We start from the raw sequence: 18,422 nt of genomic DNA, 5'->3' as shown, positions 1-18,422 counted from the left end.
TAAATCCCGAAAATTACGCCTTCGACGTAACCTCAGGCAAATTCCTCGGTTTCTTGGTATCACAAAGAGGCATCGAGGTCAATCTAGACCAGATCAAGGCCATCGAAGAAATACCCGAACTATTAACCAGCAAAAAATAGGTACAAAAACTAACGGGCCAGATAGCCACCCTGTCGAAGTTCATCTCGCGGTCATCCGACAAATGCTATAAATTTTTTAATGTGCTGAAGAAAGACAACGGGCTCCAGTGGAATTCAGATTGCATCGAGGCCTTGAGAAAACTAAAAGCATACTTGTCCTCGCCGCCACTACACGCTAAGGCAGATCCCGGCAAATGCCTCCTGATCTACCTAGTCGTCTAAGAAGTCACGGTAAGCGCAGTTTTGGTCCGCAAAAACAAAGGTACGCAATCTACGATTTATTATATTAGCAAAATCTTGGTTGATGCCGAAATGATGTATCCCCACCTCGAAAAATTGGCTCTGGCATTGGTCATAGATTCATGGAAGCTTACACCATATTTTCAATGTCACCCCATATTAGTGGTGATGACCTTCCCCCTCAGAAGCATCCTGCACAAACCCGAACCGTCGGGAAGGTTGGCCAAATGGACCATAAAATTAAGTGAGCACGATATAGCATATCAGCCGCGAATTGCGATAAAGTTGCAGGTACTCGCCGACTTCGTCACCGACTTCAGTGTAGAAATATTGTCCGAGGTCGAGCAAGAAGTGCTTCGTAGCTCCCCTGGGCGACCCGAACTTTGGGTCCTCTATATCGATGGTACATCTAATGCGTCGGGGTCTTGATTGGGACTCGTACTTGAAGTCCCAACAGGCGAATTGATTCACCAATCTATACGATGCCCAGAAATGATTAACAATGAGGATGAGTACGAGGCCATAATTGCAGGACTGAAACTGGCCCTCAAATATGGTGCACGATGAGTCGTCCTTATATGTGACTCACAACTTGTCATTAACCAAGTTACTAGGACTTTTCAAATCAAGGAGCAAAGGCTGCAGAAATACCAGGCAGAAATCCATAAGCTACTGCCAGAATTCGATGAATGCCGACTCGAACATATACCCCGTGTCACGCCCCAAACCTGGGGAGACGTGGCTGGTACCCGGTGCCGCACTGGCCCGAGCGAACCACTCTGTAACTCATAATCATTCGACAAAAATTGGAACATACATAAGACGAGTTAGCTGAACGCATTCCTTTCGTAACTATCAAGGTCCCACATGGCCACAACTCATAATGTATAACTATAAGTGGGCAACATTGTATCAATAAACTATCATTCTTAAAATATGAATACATATGGGCCGTCAAGGCCTCTGACATACTGTACAAAATGAGCCTCTGTGTCTATAAAGCCTCTAAGATTATTTGATATCAAATGGGACAGTGTACCGGCCTATCCATAAGTCTATAGCAAAACTCTGACACGACGACTCATAGACTCGGCTGCACTCCAAATGAGGTGGAGTCTTACCGATCCTTGGCTGAAGACAATCTCGTCTACTATGAAAGCTCGTCAAATTGATTATCTATACCTGCAGGCATGAATGCAGCGTCCCCAACAAAAGGACGTTAGTACGAATAATGTACTGAGTATGTAGGGAATGTAAGTCAATATGTAAAGGACATGGAAGACACATGGAGTAAAGGACTCAACCTGTAAGTCTAGATAACTTTGTAAATTATGAAATATTTATAATATCATGCATATGCATATAAATGTCATGTGATGCATAGGTATGTACGTACATAACATCATCAAGTCTCTGAGGGCATCCCATCATATCATCTCGGCCACTGTGGGCAAATCATCAACGTATACCAACTGATCAGGTGGTGGTGCGTATATAACGCCATAACCTTTCCCATATCACATATACATATATACGCGTATATAATGCCATAACATCATCACGCTTCTGTGGGCATCCCATCATATCATCTCGGCCTCTGTGGGCAAATTATCAATGTATACCGGCTGATCAGGTGGTGGTGCGTATATAACACCGTAACCTTTTTCCATATTCCATATACATATAATATACATATATACGCGCATATAACGCCATCTAGTCATGAGTTCATGTACATAAATACAATGCAGGGTAAGTACGTCAATAAAATTTTCTTTTCTTCACATTCATCTAACGCTCATGTTATAATGTTTGCTTAGAACTTAAAAGCTTTTGCTAAAATATTCTTGGACAGTGTCATTTTCTTCTACTGTACGTTGTCATGAATGTCTTCTCATTCTTTGTATAATAATAATAATTCAAGTGCAAACGTTAAAACTCATCTCATCATTTATGTTTAAAGCTGTTTCAGCACATGCTTTACGTTACGCTTTGATTATCAATAGCGGAATCGTGAAACACCATACTATTTACCATTTCAATATTATGATAGTGTAAAAAAATATTATACGATTAAATCATTTATAAGTCTATGATAAAATCGATTAATAATCTTGTAAAATTGGTAACTAAAACGTTATAGTAATTGGTTAAATTAATACCCTAAGTCAATATATACAATTATTTTAACATCATGAAATTTTTTTTATCAACTTACGTATTTTCTGAGACCCATGAACAGACGATAGAATAATATGACACATGGAAAATCAAGGACATAAGCATTTCTAGTATTTCTACGAATAGAGTAATTTCTAGAAGTTGTGCATTTGCTCGTTTCGTTTGTGTCGTATAGATTATGCCAAAAAAAAAGAAGGGATAGCCTTAACATACCTGAGTCGATTCTCAATTACCAGAACATTTCAATTAACATAATTTCCTTTGATCATTCTATGAAACACGTACATCAATCTGTAATTCTCTCAAAAAAGGATAATCAACAGAGTAAATTTGGACCTCTAATTCAGAAATATGAAAGAAACCACGGAAAAGAGCAAACTAATTTGTCACGACCCAAGTTCGCCCTACGTGAACTGTCGTGACAGCACATAGTCTCTATGACTAGGTAAGCCTAACAATTACGGAAAAAGAACCAAAATGCGGAAAAACACATAAAACTGAAGATAAACAAATATAGAAGTGCTTAAGATGCCGCTCGGCATATACCAATACAAGATCTTAAAAAAAAACTGATCAATTCTCAAAACCCGGAATCTCATGAAATCACAAGCTATGAATACTACATTGTGCTCTAACTCCAGAATATCTAATCAAGATAAATACAGAAGGGCTAAAACTATAAGAGAGAATGGAAAGGGACTCCTCGGTCTGCGGACATGGCAGATATACCTTGAAGGCTCTGGAGGATTGCCTCGCCTCAAAGGTAGTGGGACTGATTCGAAGTACCTGGATCTGCACATGAAAAACATGCACAGAAAGGGCGTGAGTACACCACAGCTGTACTCAGTAAGTGCCAAGCCTAACCTCGGTCGAGTAGTGACGAGGAAGGTCAGGGCCCTACTGATTATAGCTGAAAAATGAGGTAAAACAGCATAGAATACGTCAATATAATATAATTAAATACTAACAGTAATAAGTAACACAGGATAATATGAATAACAACTATAACAGAGGCAAAATAATCACAAAAGGAGTAACGCTCAACACAGAGATAACAACCGGGGATCTCTTAGTATCCTGAGTATCTCTTACTATCCTGAATATGTATGTTGGGGATCTCTCAGTATCTCGAGGATCTCTTGGTATCCTCAAAATATATGCTGGGGATCTCTCGATATCCCGAGGATCTCTTAGTACCCTCAATATACGTGTTGGGGATCTCTCGGTATCCCGCACAACAGTCCAAATCAATATATGTGTTGGGGATCTCTTGGTATCCCGCACTACAGTCCAAATCAATATATGTACAGGGGATCTCTCGAGATACCGTCCTGTAGTCCCAAAGTAAACACACAGCAACAACACGAAGAATACTCAATTAAATTCAATTTCATACTAAGGTAAAACAGGTTTTTGTAACCTAGCATGATACACATAATCCAAATAAGGCAGTTTGAGAAAGTAAAGAAATTAAGTCAATTAGACATGCTTCCCTAAGCTAACAGCAGGTTTAAATTTGCAAGTAGTATAGACAGGAAAGGAAACACAATTAAAGTTACTTAATGAAAACAGGATTTTCAACAATTACGCACTCGTCACCTCACGTACAAGGCATTTCACATATCAAAATACCAAATCCTAAGATGAGTTCCCCCACACAAGGTTAGACAAGCCACTTACCTCAAACCGGCTCAAAATCAACCTGAAACCACGTTCTTGCCATGAGTACTCTACTCGAAATGGCTCAAATCAAATCAAATCAATTGCATAATGTAAATATAACTTCAAGTAATTGATTCCACAAATAAATTCTAAGCTAATACGCAAAATTAGGTAAAATGACCAAAATGCCCTCCCCCCGAGCCCACATCTCAGAATCGGGTAAAAGTTACGGATTATGAACCCTCATTCACTCACGAGTCTAACCATACCAAAATTATCAATCCAATGTAAAATCACCAATCAAAACTCGAAAATTAGGTCTAAGAACTTTTCCAAAATTTTTCCCAATTTCTCACCCCAAATCCGAAATTAGATGATAAATTCAAGTTTAAATTAATGGGTTATAAGCGAAAAGGAGTTAGGAATCATTACCCAATCAAAATCTCTGAAAATCCCTCAAAATCTCGCTCAAATCCGCGCCCCCAAGGTCTAGTTTTGATAAAAATGGCTAAACCTTCGACTTTGAAATTTTATATTCTGCCTAGATAAATCCTTCTTCGCGAACGCGGAAGGAACCTCGCGTTTGCGAAGCAAAACTTCGCTTGGTCCAGTTTTCCTTCATCGCAAATGCGATGTCCATGTCGTGAACGCGGTGATCATCTTCCCTCTTCCTACGCGAGCGCGGGACCATTTTTGCGAACGCGTGGGTATAAGACCTCATTGCCTCATGAACGCGGGAACACCTTCGCGAACGCGAAGCATTAAACCTCCACCAGCCCCAGCTCCTCTTCACGAACGCGAAACCCCACTCGCGAATGCGAAGAAGGAAACCAGAACTGACCTGCTGCAATTTTTCTACAATTCTCTACGTTCCAAAAATTACCCGTTGAGCATCCGAAACACACCCGAGACCCTCGGAACCTCAAACAAATATGCCAACCAATCCTAAAACATCATTAAAACTTGTTCCAACCTTCGGAATGCTCAAAACAACATCAAAAAACTAAATTAATATCAGATTCAAGCCTAAAAACTCCAAGAACTATCAAATTACGCTTTCGATCAAAAAGTATACCAAACCTCGTCCGAATGACCTAAAATTTTGAAAGCACATCACATTCAACACTACGGAGCTACTCCAACTTCCGGAATCCCATTCTGACCCCTATATCAAAATCTCACTATCGAACCGGAAACTTCAAAAATTACACTTTTGGCATTTCAAGCCTAAATAAGCTACGGGCCTCCAAAACACAATCCGAACATGCCCCTAAGCCCGAAATCACCCAATGGAGCTAACGGAACCGACGAAATTTTATTCCGAGGCCATCTTTACACTGCTCCGACTACGGTCCAAATTCTAAAGCTTAAGCTCTCTTTTAAAGACTAAGTATACCAAAACACTCCGAAACTCAAAATCGAACATCCCGGCAAATTAAAATAACAAAAACAAACACGGAAAAAAGCAGTTAATAGGGAATCGGGGAGTTATTCTTAAAACGACCAGCCGGGTCATTACACAAGTGACATTACTTCCATCAAATTCTACGTAAACTTACATTAACTTTCGGATAATGTCCCTGAATATGTATCTCAACCCCATAAAGACTTGCTTTCAACTATCACCACGTCTATAAACTGTAGCTTACTAACTGTATGTAGTTGTTCAGTAACCTAGGATTTTTTTTTAGAGAATAGGAGCTCAAGTATGTACTTATAATAAGAGAGGTATAGAGTATGAGTCTAAATATCATACAAATTTTCAGCATGGAAGATGTAATATTTACGTTTTTTGTGTGAATAAAATGCCATTTGGAATAGTTTATATTATATATAAGAAAAAAAATAGTGGAAGTTACCAGAGTAAAAAGATAGGTGAGATTCTCAATACAAAAAAATAAAGCCAATATAAAAAATCTGCCTTCACACAATTTTCACAAATGAAGCTAGGCATAAGTAATAGAAGCTCACCGCTTATGTTTATCCAATTTTTACTTGTTAATCTCCAACGTATTTGAATTCAAGAAAAGGGACAAAGTAATATTAGTTGATACAACAAAACAAAAAGAAATTTGAATACCAGAAAAGGGAAGAATGACGGAAGAGAGAAACCAAATAATACACCCAGGCATTAGAAAGAACATCGGAACTATCCAAAAGCATAAATCATTCTCCAAGTGCCATCTTACAATTTTCGATTTGAGATGACTCTCCAAGTGCCATCTTACAATTTTTGATTTAAGAGTCATCTCATGACTATTGCATGACTGCCACGTGATGTTCTTATCCAAATTTATTTTTGGATAATTACCAATTACCCACATAATTAAGAATTATCTCAACTTACTTAAAATATTATTCACTTTTAACACACATTATATAACTTACAATAATATACTTGTACTATCATAGTCATGTGTGTCATGACCCCAGTTCACTCTCCGTGAACTATCGTGACGGCACCTAGTCTCTATGACTGGGTAAGTCTAACAATGCGGATATAAATAATTTGTGGAAGAAATAATTAAAAACCAAAATGGCAAAATAAAACAGTGTTTAAGTTATCGCTCGGCATATACAACACAAACTCTCGAATCCAACAACAATTTTTCCAAAATCCGGAATCTCATGAAATCACAAGCTTTTGGATGTCTACAAGTATCTAACTCCAGAATGTCTAACAAAAGAAAATACAAAAGGGCTAATACTTAAAGGGAGAATAGAAAGGGACTCCTCGGTCTGCGGACGCGACAGATATACCTCGAAGTCTCTGGAAAAGTCGTCTCGCCTCAAGGGTGATAGGACTGAGTCGAAGTACCTGGATCTGCACATAAAAACATGCACAGAAAGGGCAAGAGTACACAACAACGGTACTCAGTAAGTGCCACGCCTAACCTCGGTCGGGTAGTGACGAGGAAGGTCAGGGCCCTACTGAGATTAAATGAAATACAAGATTTAACATTATAGAACAAAATAGTATAAATAAGTGTAACAGTAAAAGTAACACAGGATAGAAAGAATAGCAACAATTACTACAGAGGCAAAGTAAAACACAGAAAGAAATACAGCTCAACACAGAGATAACAACCGGGGATCTCCCAAGATACCGTCCTGTAGTCCCAAATATAGATATCCAGTGGATCTCCCGGGATACCGCCCCGTAGTCCAACTCATAATGCGAGGGGGTCTCCCGAAATACCGATCCGTAGTCCCAAATGTAAATACTCAGTACAAAGGGAATCTATCGGGTGCGGTCCCATAGTTCTAATGTAAATGTGTAGGGGGATCTCCCGGAATACCATTCCGTAGTCCCAAAGTAAACATACAGGGGGATCTCCTGGGATACCGTCCCGTAGTCCCAAAGTAAACACGCAGCAACAATCAAGAAGAATACACAGTTTAATTCAAATTTCATACCAAGCTAAAACAGATTTTTCTAGACTAGCATGTTGCACGTAATACAAATAAGGCATTTTGGGCAAGTAAGCAATTAAGTCAATTAGATATGCTTCCCTAAGCTAACAACAGGCTTAAATTGCAAGTAACATAAATAGGAAAAGGAAACATAATTGTAATTACTTAATGATAACCAGATTTCCAACAATTAGCATAAGTATGCACTCTTCATATTATGTACAAGGCATTTCAAATATCAATAATACCAAATCCTAAGGGGAGGTCCCCCACACAAGGTTAGGCAAGTCACTTACCTCGAATCGACTCAATAATCAATTTGAAACCACGTTCTTGCCACGAGTACTCGACTCCAAATAGCCCAAATCTATTCAATTCAATTGCATAATGTAAATATAACTTCAAGCAACTGATTCCACAAACAAATTCTAAGATAATACGCGAATTTAGGTAAAATGACCAAAATGCCCTCCGAGCTCACGTCTCGGAATCAGGTAAAATTTAGATTTTTAGAATCCTCATACTACCGCGAGTCTAACCATACCAAAATTATCCAAATCCAATGTCAAATACTCAATCAAAACTCAAATTTTAGGTTCAAGAACTTTCCCCCAATTTTCATCCAAATTCCAAAATTAAATGATGAATTCATGATTAGATTAATGGGTTACAAGCAAAAAGGAGCTAAGAATCGCTACCCAGTCGATATCTCTGAAAATTCCTCAAAACCTCGCTCAAATCCGAGCTCTCAAGCTCTAGTTTTCACAAAAATTGCTAAACCCTCGATTTTGAACTTAAACTTTCTGCCCAGGTATTTCATTCTTCGCGAACACGGAAGGACCCTCGCGTTCGCGAAGTAAAACTCAGCTTAGGCCCAGCTTCCTTCATTGCGAATGCGATGTCCTGGTCGGGAACGCGAGGCATAATTTCCTCCTCCTATGCGAACCCGGAACTACCCTCACGAACACGTAGGTATAAGACCTCCCAGCTTCGCGAACGCAGGAGCACCTTCACGAATGCGGGAGCATTAAACCTCCCCTAGCCCCAGCTCCTCTTCGCGAATGCAAGACCCCACTCGCGAACGCGAAGAAGGAAACCAAAACTGGGTTGCTGCAATTTTCTGCAATTCCTCTAAGTTCCAAAATGACCTGTTGAGCATCCGAAACACACCCGAGGCCCCCAAGACCTCAACCAAACATGCCAACCAATCCTAAAATATCATTCAAACTTGTTCAAATCTTCAGAACGCTCAAAACAACATCAAAACACCAATTTAACATCGGATTCAAGCCTAAGAACTCCAAAACTCTTAAATTACGCTTTCGATCAAAAAGTCTATCAAACCTCGTCCGAATGACCTGAAATTTTGAAAGCACGTCACATTCAACACTACGGAGCTACTCCAACTTCCGGAATTCCGTTCCGACCCAATATCAAAATCTCACTATTGAAACTGAAACTTCAAAAATTCAACTTTCGGCATTTCAAGCCTAAATAGGCTACAGACCTCCAAAACACAATCCAAACACGCTCCTAAGCCCGAAATTACCCAACGAAGTTAATGGAACCGACGGAATTCCATTCCGAGGCCATCTTCACATCGCTCCAACTACAGTCCAAATTCTAAAGCTTAAGCTTTCATTTAGGGACTAAGTGTCCCAACACACTCCGAAACTCAAAACCAAACATCCCGGAGAATCAAAAATAGCATAAACAAACACGGGGAAAGCAATTATTAGGGGATCGGGGCATTAATTCTTATAATGGCCGGCCGATTCGTCACATCCTCCTACACTTAAACATTTGTTCGTCCTCGAACGAGTATAGAGACATACCTGAAATAGTGAAAAGATGCGGGTAACGGCTGTGGATATCCTGCTCGGTCTCCCAGGTCGCCTCCTCAACCGGCTGACCCCGCCACTGAACCTTCACTGATGCAATGTTCTTTGACCTCAGCTTTCGAACCTGCCTATCCAATATTGCCACTGGCTCCTCAACATAAGATAGATCCTTATCCAACTGAACTAAACTGAAATCAAACATGTGCGATGGATCACCGTGATACCTCTGGAGCATCAAAACATGAAATACCGGGTGAACTCTTGCCAAGCTGGGAGGTAAGGCAAGCTCATAAGCAACCTCCCCAACACGCAGCAATATCTCAAAAGGGCCAACAAACCTCAGACTCAACTTCCCTTTCTTCCCAAATCTCATAACGCCCTTCATAAGCGAAACCCGAAGCAGAACCCGCTCTCCAACCATATAGGAAACATTACGAACCTTTCGGTCCGCGTAACTCTTCTGTCTGGACTGGGCTGCATGGAGCCTATCCTGAATCACCTTAACCTTCTCCAAGGCATCCTAAACCAAGTCTGTGCCCAATAATTTAGCCCCACCCAGCTCAAACCAACCCACCGAGGATCTACACCGCCTACCATATAAAGCCTCATACGGTGCCATCTGAATGCTGGACTGATAGCTATTGTTGTAGGCAAACTCCGCCAATGGCAAGAACTGATTCCAAGACCCTCCAAACTCAATCACACACGCATGGAGCATATCCTCAAGAATCTGAATAGTATGCTCGGACTGTCCATCCGTTTGAGGGTGAAATGATGTGCTCAACTCCACTCGAGTACCCAACTCATGATGTACGGCCCTCCAGAACCGTAATGTGAACTGAGTACCTCTATCTGAAATGATGGAAACTGGAATACCATGCATACGAATAATCTCCCGGATATAAATCTCTGCCAGACACTCCAAAGAATAGGTAGTACACACAGGAATAAAATGCGCGGACTTGGTCAGCCGATCCACAATCACCCAAATGGCATCGAACTTCCTCAAAGTCCGTGGGAGCCCAACTACAAAGTTCATGGTGATCTGCTCCCACTTCTACTCCGGAATCTCTATCTGCTGAAGCAACTCACCCGATCTCTAGTGCTTATATTTCACTTGCTGACAATCGAGGCACCGAGCTACAAACCCAACTAAATCTTTCTTCATCCGCCTCCACCAATAGTGATGCCTCAAAACCTAATACATCTTTGCGGCACCCGGATGAATGGAATATCGTGAACTATGGGCCTCCTCTAGAATCAACTCCCGAAGCCCATCAACACTAGGCACACAAATCCTACCCTGCATCCTCAATACCCCATCATCACCAATAGTCACATCTCTGGCATCACCGTGCTGAACCTTATCCTTAAGGACAAGTAAATGAGGGTCATCAAACTGACGCTCCTTGATACGATCAAATAAGGAAGACCGAGAAACCATGAAAGCTAGAACCCGACTGGGATCCGAAAGATCCAATCTCACAAACTTGTTGGCTAAAGTCTGAACATACATTGCCATGGGCCTCTCCGCTGCTGGTAAATAAGCCAAACTCTCTGCCCGGTGACTCAAAGCATCGGCCACCACATTGGCCTTGCCTGGGTGATACAAAATAGTGATATCATAGTCCTTCAGCAGCTCTAACCACCCCCTCTGGCGCAAATTAAGATCATTTTGTTTGAACAAGTGCTGTAAACTCCGATGATTGGTATAAATCTCATAAGGAACACCGTATAAATATTGACGCCAGATCTTTAAGGCGTGAACAATACTAGCTAACTCAAGATCATGGACAGGATAATTCTTCTCATGTACTTTCAACTGTCTGGATACATAGGCAATCACCTCACCGTCCTGCATCAATACCGCTCCAAGGTCAATCCTCGAGGCATCACAATAGACAGTATAAGACCCTAAACCTGTAGGCAATATCGAAACTGGGGCTGTAGTCAAAGCTGTCTTGAGCTTCTGAAAGCTCGCCTTACACTCTTCCGTCCACTTGAATGGAGCACCCTTCTGGGTCAACCTGGTCATAGGGGCTGCAATTGAGGAAAACTCCTCAACAAAACATCGGTAATAACCCGCCAAGCCAAGAAAATTGTGGATCTCTATAGCTGAGGATGGTCTGGGCCAACTCTGCACTGCCTCTACTTTCTTCGAATCAACTTGAATACCCTCACTCGATACCACGTGGCCCAAGAATGCCACGGAATCCAACCAAAATTCACATTTCGAGAACTTAGCATATAACTTATTTTCCTTCAAAGTCTGGAGCACTCTCTTTAGGTGTTGCTCATAATCTTCCTGACTCCAGGAATACACCAGAATATCATCAATAAAGACAATGATGAACGAGTCAAGATATGGCCGGAACACACTCTACATCAAATGCATAAAGGTTGTTGGGGCATTGGTCAGCCCAAATGACATAACAAGGAACTCGTAATGTCCATACCGAGTCCTAAAAGCAGTCTTCGGCATATCTGGCTCCCGAATCTTCAACTGATGGTAACCTGAGCGCAAGTCAATCTTAGAAAACACTCATGCGCCCTGAAGCTGGTCAAACAGATCATCAATATGAGGCAAAGGATAACGGTTCTTCACTGTAACTTTGTTCAACTAGCGATAATTAATACATATACGTATAGAACCATCCTTTTTCTTCACAAATAGGATCAGAGCACCCCAACGTGATACACTGGACCGAATAAAAGCCTTATAAAGCAATTCCTGTAACTGATCCTTCAACTCCTTCAACTTGGGAGGGTCCATACGATACGGAGGAATAGAAATGGGCTGAATGCCCGGCAATAGATCAATGCCAAAATCAATATCTCTATCGGGCGGCATGCCCAAAAGGTTAGCTGGAAACACATTAGAAAAATCGCATACTACCGGGACTAAATCAACTGAAGGGGTATCAATATTGATATCTCTCACATAAGCTAGATACGCGTCACACCCCTTCTCAACCATACACTGAGCCTTAAGGAAAGAGATAACTCTACTGGGAGTGTGATCTAAGGCACCTCTCCACTCAACACGCGGTACACCTAGCATAGCCAACGTCACAATTTTGGCGTGACAATCAAGAATAGCATAATGGGGTGACAACCAGTCCATGCCCAAGATAATATCAAAATCTACCATGCTGAGCAACAATAAATCAGCTTTGGTCTCAAAACCACTAAGAGCAACCAAACACGACCAATAAATGCGGTCCATAACAAGAGAATCTCCTATAGGAGTAGAAACATAAATAGGGGAACTCAAAGAATCCCGAGGTATACCTAAATACGAAGCAAAATAAGAAGACACATAAGAATAAGTGGAGCTTGGATTGAATAGAACCAATGCATCTCTGTGACAAACCAGTACAATACCTGTGATGAAAGAATCGAAGGCAACAGCCTCGGTACAGGCAAGAAGGGCATAGTATCTGGCCTGGCCTCCCCTTTTAGGGCGACCTCTACCTTCCTGATCTCCACCTCTAGCTGGCTGAGCAGGTGGGGTAGTAACTGGTGCTGTAATCATAGCCTGAGAGCTTTGTGGGGCACATTGTGGCTGAGAAGTATGTGGAGGTGCATCCCTCCTAAGTCTGGGGAATTCCCTCACCATATGACGTGTGTCACCACACTCAAAACAAGATCTAGGAGGATGTAGTGGTTGTAACTGGCTCGGGCCAAGTATGCTGGACTGCCCACTGAAAGCACCCCACGCAGAAGACGCACTAGATATGGGAGGTGCATAATAAGGCTCAGGAGGTCTAGGAGGAGCTGGAATACCACTGGATGCTGGAAGAGCTAAATGAACGGGACGACTCACATAACCCCTACCATGACAAACTGCAGTTGGATCACGGGCACCAGAATAATGGCCCGACTCTCGAAACCTCTTGCCCTCCCTCTCCTCTCTCTCCCTAGCATGCATACCCTCAATCCTCCTAGCAATGCTCATCACCTGCTGATAAGAAATATCCATCTCCAACTTACGAGCCATGCTAGACCTAATGCTAGGAATAAGACCCTCAATAAACCGGCGAACCCTCTCGCGAATAATAGAAACCAAGGCTGGGGCATGTCTAGCCAAGCTAGTGTAATGGACAGCATACTCCGAGACAGTCATAGTACCCTGGCGCAAATGCTCAAAATCTGTGCGCCATGCGTCTCTAAGGCTCTGAGGAACAAACTCTCTTAGGAACATATTTAAAAACTGAGTCCAAGTCAGTGAAGCTGCCTCATTCGGGCTGTCTAACTCATAGGTACGCCACCACTCATAGGTGGCTCCTCAAAGCTGGAAGGTGATAAGTAGGATTTTAACATGTTTTATACCCATACTTGCCTGCGCTTTGAGTGTAATTTGCTACAAAATAGTCCCAAAATGCTTACAAATTGCGCTTGATTGTAGGTTTGAGCTATAAAGTGACGAATCGTCAAAGATCGGCTCAAATCAGAGTGAAACCTGCTCAAGTGTCAAAGATCATTAAAGTAAGGACATTCAGAACTTGGTGCGGACCGCACCATCATGTCATACGGCCGCACCATAGGAGTTCAGAGATTGTGAAACTACAAGTCAAGCTCATGCGACCGCGTCCCACTTCATGCGGCCCGCGTCCCACTCATGCAGCCGCACAATCTTGCTATGCGGTTGCGTCCAAAAAGTTCAGAGAGTGTAATATTCCAGAAGCAAACCACGCGGCTGCATCCCACTTCATGCGGTCCGCATCCCTCTCCATGCGGCCGCACTCTATGGTCACGCGGTCCGCGTCCAAGAAGTTCAGAGAAGCTGCCAAAACTATTCATGCGGCCGCACAACAACTTTGTGCGGTCTGCGCCAGTCTTCATGCGGCCGCATTCCAACTTTATGCGGTCCACATCACCATCTTCAGAGAGCAAGATTCAGAGGTCAAGCAACCCAGTGCGGCCGCGTGCCAACTTTTTGCGGTCCGCACTAACCCCGCAGGGGCATTTTTGTCCAGTTTTTCCAGCCCACTATAAATAGAATATTTTACCATTTTTAGGTCAAGTTTGGTACATCTGATAGCTGCTGCACTTGTGAGACATATGTTTTGGCCTATCGTGGGCATTTTTAGCTTAGTTTCATCATAGATTATTGTAGTTTAACATTAGAAATTAATTAATATGGTTGTTTCATCTTCTATTTCTTCATTTTCTTCTTTAGCTATGTCTAGCTAAACCCATTAGCTAGGGTTGTGGCTCAACCCTAGTGTGGGTAATTAATGAGTGTAGCTTCTTAATGATAGATTGATATTGGGTGTTTGTTATTTGGGTTAATTTTATGGTTTAATTAAGAATTGTTAGTTGCAAATATTGATTCTAGCTTAGTGGGTCTTGACTATTCTTGAGAAAGAGAGTCTATGACTCCAAAAATTGACCCAACAAGGATTTGGGATGGACCCATGAGAAATGGTAGTCCCAATTAACGGGTTAAACCTCGAGAGAGTAATCACCCTACTTGAACCCTAGTTGCTTGGTCTAATTGGCCTACCCAATTGGTCTCGAGAGAGTCAATTGGGCAAAATCCCTATCTCTACTGAGAGGTGTGAGAGTGGGTATAATTGTGCAATGGTTATAACATTAATCCCAAATATGTCAATCTATTATTAGTAGTCTCTACCCGTTAGTTAACCACCTAGGTGATGCCACGACCCTAGTGCCTTTTTCTATATTAATCACAACATAGAACATCACCCTGTAGCATAAATTAGCTTAAACTTGTAGTTGATACAATTAGGAGTCTACCCAAAAAATGATAGAAGTACAATTAGGAGCAAACACGCATAGTCTGAACAAATATGCAACTCCATTCCAAGATCCCTGTGGAAATTGACCCCGATACCACTATTCGAGTAAAAGTCTTAGCGCCCGTTCTTCCTACCGCTGCATAAAGTTGAGTTTGCCGCGATCAACATTTTGGCGCCGTTGCCGGGGAGCTTACGGTGTTGACTATTTGTGTAGCTAGTTTTGTGTTTTGCTTCTCTTTCTTTCTTGTTTACTAATTTTGTTTGTGTCGATCAATCAGGTACAATGGCTCCTAATGCAAATGACCCTCTCGGCAATGTGATAGCGGGGGAGGAGGTAGAGGATCTAGAAAAAGATGAGGTCTTACCTCAAGTTCTACGGAGGGGCCGACATGTCAATATAAATGCAAATAAGAACAACAATATTCCAGACCCTCCTTCGGCACCACCGAGAGTGGCTCCCAGAGTTTTACCAAATCAAGGATACGCCAGTGCTATTGTTCCTCCCTGAATCCGGGCAGGGAACTTTCAAATCACAAATGTTATGCTGACCTTGCTCGAGCAGAGAGGTTATTTCACGGGTGCCTCTGATCAAAATGCCTACAAGCACTTGAAGGGGTTCGTGGATACATGTTGGGGTAGCAAGCAGACAAACATGTCCGAGGATGCGTTGAGATTGAGGCTTTTCCCGTTTTCTCTTCGGGGTAAAGCATTGGATTGGTTAGAAAGGCTCCCCAATCATTCTATTACAACATGGGATGAATTGGCGGACAAATTTATTGCCAAGTTCTTCTCTCCAAGTCATATGGCAGCTCTTCGGGATGAAATTCTAGCTTTCAAGCAAGAGCCGACGAAACCTTTGCATGAGATATGGGAAAGATATAGAACAATGGTGAAAGAGTGCCCTAATAACGATATGACCGAGGCTATGATTCAACAAACCTTTTATCGGGGCATCAACACCACAAATCAATGCATCGTGAACTAATTGGCCGGAGGGAACTTTATGAAACTTTCTTACCAAGAGGCATGTGATGTACTGGATGAAATGGCCGACACCTCTTCGGCATGGCAAAGCCGAGCAAACGTGCCCCAAGGTGACCCCACGGTCATCCATTTGCACAAAGAATTGCACGATCATGGCCAAGCTATCACCGAGCTTACAACAACTATGAATCAATTTGCAAAGGCACAATTGCAACAAGTCCAAAACCCGTGCCAAGTCAACGCAATGGAAGGTGTTTATATGTTGAAAAGGAGGCAAAGAGGACAACAACCTCAAGGTAATTTGAACAATCTGATAACAACAATGATGGTGGTGGTTATTCAAATGAGTGCTCTGATGATCAAAGAGAATAAGTCCAATATGTCAACAAGTATCAAGGGAATAGAGGTAACTCTTCAAATCAACAATGGCGTCTTCAAGGTAATTGGGGCAATCAACAACAAGGCAGAGGTAATTGGAATAACAACAACCAAAACAATAATTGGGGTAATTAAGGCAACCAAGGAAATTGGCATGGTAGTAACAATAATTAGGGCAACAACAACAATCAAGGAGGGTGGAACAATAGCAGGAACCAAGACAATCGGGGGCAAGGTTTTCAAAGGCCCCCATGTACCAACAACCGAACAATCCACCCCCCTTTCCTTCTCAAGGTCCGAGTTCGTCCCGAAGCGAGATGGGAGAATTGAAAGCATGTTCGAGTAAATGATGAAAAAGAACCAAAATTCCAAGGCCCAATTAGCTTCGCATAACACATCTATCCGGAACTTGGAAGTGCAATTAGGCTAAATCTATCAGTCTTTAAATACTCGCCCAAAGGGTGCTCTACCAAGTGATACAGTAGTAAACCCTAAGGGTGGGCACAATAATCATATGATGGTGGTGACAACGCGAAGTGGAAGAGGCGGTGATGTGCATGCCTCAAGAGGAAACCAAGTTATGGTGGATGAAGATGAGTTACAAGATAATGAAATGCCTTCGGTGGTTGAAGATGTAGTTGAACCAAGTGTGACAGATGATGTACGGATTGATGTTCATGAGGTTTAGGAGGAAACACAAGAGGTTGTGAACCTGTCTAGGGAACACATGATTGATATGCCCGAGCCGGTGGTGCCCAAAGCCCAAGCACCCTTACCTTGACCTCCTCTGCCCTATCCTCAACGGTTGGCCAAGCAAAAGGGTGACAACCAATTTAAGAAATTCATTGAGATGATGAAGAGTTTGACTATCAATGTGCCTTTGGTGGAGGCACTTGAGCAAATGCCGGGGTACACAAAGTTCATAAAAGATTTGGTTACAAAAAAGAGATTAATGGAGTGTGAGATAATCAAGATGACCCATCAAGTGAGCGCAATTGTACATTCTATGGCTCCGAAACTTGAGGACCCCGGTGCATTCACTATCCCATGTACCATTGGAAGTGCCAACTTTGCAAAAGCCCTTTGTGACTTGGGGGCAAGTATCAATTTAATGCCATATTCGGTCTTCAAGACCTTGGGAATCGGACAACCTCGTCCAACTTCTATGAGGCTTCAAATGGCGGACCGGTCAATGAAGCGGCCTTTGGGGATTATTGATGATGTCCTTGTTCGTGTTGATAAGTTCATATTGCCAGCCGATTTCATTATTTTGGATTGTGAGGTGGATTTTGAGCTGCCAATTATCCTTGGAAGACCTTTCCTAGCTACTGGGAAGGCTTTGGTAGATGTCGAGGTGGGAGAGTTGACCTTCCGTGTTGGTTATGAAAAGGTGGTGGTGCAAATCTATGAGGCAACCGAATAGCACCGAGGTGTGCTCGTTTGTTAACATTGTCACGGCGGTGATAGTGGATGACACAAGCTTAATGGTGAATGTTGAGGACTCACTTGAAGTCGTGCCCTTGAACATGGATGTTGATGATGATGCTGGGAGAGTTGAATGTGTAAACGCTTTGCATGGTATGGGCTCGTATTCTTATGAGCCTAGGAAGTTATCCTTGGACCTTGAGAATTGCAAAACTCCCCCAACCAAGCCATCTATTGAGGAGCCGCCGGTGTTGGAGTTGAAACCACTTCCTCCTCACCTCAAGTATGAATACTACGGCCCTAATTTCATTTTGCCTGTTATTCTTTCATCTTGCTTGACTAATGTGCAGGTTGACGCCACTTTGGCGGTTCTACAAAAGTGTAAGAGGTCA

This window comes from Nicotiana sylvestris, chromosome 4 (genome assembly GCF_000393655.2).
Source record: "Nicotiana sylvestris chromosome 4, ASM39365v2, whole genome shotgun sequence".
Lineage (NCBI taxonomy): Eukaryota > Viridiplantae > Streptophyta > Magnoliopsida > Solanales > Solanaceae > Nicotiana > Nicotiana sylvestris.
The sequence above is the reverse complement of the archived record's forward strand: the minus strand, read 5'-3'. Positions refer to the sequence as shown.